Source organism: Protopterus annectens, chromosome 9.part0, assembly GCF_019279795.1.
Source record: "Protopterus annectens isolate FY-2018-M chromosome 9.part0, PAN1.0, whole genome shotgun sequence".
Lineage (NCBI taxonomy): Eukaryota > Metazoa > Chordata > Ceratodontiformes > Protopteridae > Protopterus > Protopterus annectens.
In genome coordinates this window covers 1879538982-1879543229 of record NC_056743.1, presented here as the reverse complement: position 1 = coordinate 1879543229, position 4248 = coordinate 1879538982, and the positions used below count along the sequence as shown (strand labels likewise).

The window sequence follows — 4248 nt, the reverse complement described above, 5'->3', positions numbered from 1 at the left end:
TGATGTCAAAAATAGTAGGAGAGTGGCACTCAATTGAGAAAGATGATGAAAGCACTCTGACCCTTGTGGAAAATTGGAAAAGGGGTTGATAACGATGGTGATTATGATGATGAATAGATTCATGGAAATATCAGATGTTGTAGAAAAAACATTAAAGTCAACTTTAATTATTTAATTGCATCTATGTGCAATGCTGATATCAGAGTGGATTTTATGTTGACTTATCACAGCAGTGTATAATACCAACAGTCCTGTTTCAGTCCATCAATAGTCATAATAGCAGCATCGTGGGAGGCTGCATAGTATAGTAGTTGTTTCAATGGGAGTATCCACATCTGGTCCAGTAGCTGTCGGCACTACTCTAGCTGAATGCAGATTTACTGAAATACTCAGTACAGTTTCTGACAGCTCCTTACTGGAGCCAGACACCTATGATAAAGGTACAAAGAATTTATCATTGTCACCAAACGCTGAAAGGATACGAATGGAAATGGATCAAAGTGGTGGTCAGAAGTCATGGATCCAACCAACTGCAACTGCTCAACACCTGAAGCTGAGATGCATGTATTACAGGGAGATGAGATGATAGGCTGCATAAATGAAACTACACATAATAATTAAAACTGCTGGATTTAGTATTCATTACAGAAAATCATAGGTTTGTAGGATAATAGGAAAGTTCTAGGTAAACAGTTTACAGACTAATAAACCACATTCAAAAACTCCCTCAAACTTCAAGAAGGGAAACCCAAGATAAACCTGTGAAAAGTCTGATTCTGTCTTTCTAATTAGTCCAGAGCTGAATCAGATACCAGTAACTACATTATCTATGGGAATATCTGATAGCAAAACGTTTCAGAAAGAACTAAAATATATTGATATAAGTAGGTACGGTTATAATTATTAGTCTTTAAAGTGCATAGGAAATGGTCCAGTAAACAGCTATTAGTAAGTTTTCTGAAATTTGCACACGACTCATGCAAAGTGATAATGATAAAATATTATTAATTTTTTCTCTTTAGTTAACAAAGGACAAGCATACACATGTAGCATATTCTGTGCAAAATGTGCCTGGCATAGAAGATGGTTGTTCTCAGCTGGCCTCAAATGCAATGTCTGAAATCCCATCTCCAAAAGAGAGCAGTAATGCATTTAAACCCCATGATAAATAAATCTCATTCATATCATCCATTAGAATCACATGATATGTCTGCTACACTTGTATTTAAGTGCCTCCTGCAAAAAAACTTGCAACCACTAACAGTCAATGTCATATAACATGTTTCATTATCATTGCATGTTGTGGAATCACATTACATACCAGCAGTGCCCATCTGTGGTTCTGGGCAGAGAACACTGTAGTGAACGGAATACATTTGTGATTTATAGCTATTCCGAATACTCAGCTATGGATACAAATGATGTTTAACTTCTGACAAAGGGTTCTTGTCAACCTGAAAGCTTGAATAACAGCAAAACCTATGCTGGTTCAATAAAAAGTATTGCATAAAGTCTGTATTCCAGTACCTCTGTGTTTTCTGTGGGAGTTACACAGTGATTCCATTTAAAAGGTTCTGTGTATATTGGAGTTACATAGTGATTCCAGATAATCAGCTGTGTCTATACTGGAGCTACACAGTATTTCCAGGTAATCAGTTCCATATATACTGGAGTTATACAGTGATTCCAGATAATTGGCTCTGTGTATATTGGAGTTACACTGTGATTTCAGATAATCATCTCTGTGCATATTGGCATTACACAGGGGTTGTAGTTGTTCAGCGGTGTGTATATTGGAGTTACACAGTGTTTCCAGATAATTAGTTATGTGTTTATTGGAGTTACACAGGGGTTGTGGCTGTTTTACTCTCTGTATATTGGAGCTACATAGTGTTTTTGGTTGTTTTGCTCTCTGCACATTGAAAATGCACAGTGATTCCAGATGCCCATCTCAGTATAAAAATTCAGCACATCATGCCCCTCCTACTAACTCATGTACAATCATGGTTTGACCCATCTCAGTATACAACTTCTACACATCATGCCCCTCCTACTAACTCATTACAGTCAGGGTTTGCCCCATCTCTGTATATGTAAGCACATCATACCCCTCCTACTAACTCACGTACAGTCATGGTTTGACCCATCTCAGTATGCAACTTCTACACATCATGCCCCTCCTACTAACTCATGTACAGTCATGGTTTGACCCATCTCAGTATATAACATCAGCACATCATGCCCCTCCTATTAAATTGTGTTCAGTCAGGAGTTACTGACTCCAGCAGACTGGAGTACTTGCTCCTTCTCAGTGTCATGACTGCTCCACATGCCCCATCTTTTGGAAATCAGTCATTCATTTTATGTTGCTCAGAAAAGCTTAGTTTATATTGTGCGGTGCTACTTTCAAATGAGTTGTTTTATTTCTTTGTACAGCATGACTGACTTGTCTTTTTGTTTACATTTATGAATTTTCACCTGTTATAATAACCGATTCCAAGTACAAAAAGTTTGAGGTTTGCTGGACATATATAATGTTTTCTAATAAAAGTTTTCTTTCTCTCTGTCTTTCTTTGTAGATATTGAGGACTATGCTCTAAAAATGGATTAAGTCTACAGGCAATTTTGTTTCAAAATGTTGCAATATATTGCCTGTGTGTATTTGTGTTTGTGTTTGTGTATATGGCTCTCTGTGTTTATGTGTCCGTGTGCATTTACATGTGAATACATTGATTCTTTTGATGACTAACCACACTCACGCAAGCTAGAATAATCAAGAATGCATCTTATGTGTTATTATACTGATGCATTTTACATTGCACAGACTACTTCTAGATTACATGGCATATCCTAAGATAAAGTAAGAATAACACAATATGTATTTCTTATTTCTGATACAATTTGTTTATTTAACCTTGAGCTGAGTGAGCTTGGAAGACGTGCATATCTTTATTATTCCATTCATTGATCTGGGACTACAGTACTGCAATGTAATATTTCTATAACAAAAAGTCAGCTCATACTTAAACCTTTTACGCTCCTGAATCAGAAATGGTGATCATGACATTCTGAATAAATATTTTCATAAGTAGTATGATTCAGCCCCCACCCCCATAGACGCTCTTCCCACACATAACCCCCCATCATACTAAGCAAGACTTGTAGCAGCAAAGCAAAGTATATTGTGTGCACTTAGAAAGATTCACCTCATAGATTCTGAATGGCTAGTGACCTCTAAGTAGACCCAACCATTTACTTATGTTGAACAGTAAAAATGTTATGAAGAAATTGTAATACCCATACACAGACTGCTTACTGTTACGTTTTGTGCACAAATGCCATTACCCATCAGAACCAGGATCAGCTTTCTGCAGATGTTTTTACTCAATGAATATATCACTATCCCAGATTCTTAGGATACAATTAATTAACAATTTGGTTTTAAAAATTAAATGCAGGAGTACTGCTGTACAACAGCATTACCTCAAATTTGCTGCACTCATGTTCCAGCAATATTATTTCTTTCTATACATGATACCAATGTAGATGCTGAAATACGATGCAAGTAATTAGTATTGAAATGTTTTAGTACATACCCATTTTGAGTGTCAGCTGTCCCTAGAAAAGATAAATAGTTATTAGAACATTAAATGAAGAAAATGAAATGTGTAGTTTATTATAGTAAAGGTTGCAGACAAACCTTTTGTTTCTTTTCGACAAAGAAGAATAATAACCAAAGGGACACAAACAACTAAGGTTCCACGTATAATGTTACCTATGGTAGGTGTGAACCGAAATTCTGGAATGAAAGTTTTAAAACAACAACAAAAAAAGAATAAATAGATATTTGTAGGAATTTCCAAATTGCAGACATTTTTAAACCATAATGGACAACAGATAAAATTAACTTATTGGGATATAACACTAGTTAATATCTTGGAATTTTAATTCCATCTCTATTCATAGTTTAAAATTAATAAATTAGTATCCTTAGTAAGACAAAAGTACCAGAATTTTCCTGTGCTGGTTAAGGATCACCTCCTCTGATATAAACTAATGTTTATCTACCATGTCTGCTTAAATACAATTTGCAAATGTTAGATCTGGAACACTAAGCATTTATTTTTTTTCCTGGAATAGTAGATATCTTTGTTTTTCCCCAGCAAGATCATGCTACCAAATATTTCTTTTACTTATTTCTGTATGCTGCTCACACCTTGTAGATGATTATTTTCATTGTATAATACA

The 4248-nt window shown here is 35.4% G+C and overlaps 1 long non-coding RNA gene across 1 annotated transcript in view; it reads right to left on the bottom strand.

The window, feature by feature from the left end:
* LOC122812304 overlaps positions 1–3795 on the bottom strand; it is a 229608-nt gene extending 225813 nt beyond the window's left edge. Inside the window, exons 1-2 of the long non-coding RNA XR_006366383.1 lie at positions 3701–3795; positions 3597–3618 (exon numbers count right to left, since the gene is read on the bottom strand). This is a non-coding gene — a long non-coding RNA (uncharacterized LOC122812304). The remainder of the gene's footprint in view (positions 1–3596; positions 3619–3700) is intronic.
* Between the last annotated feature and the right edge of the window lie 453 nt (positions 3796–4248).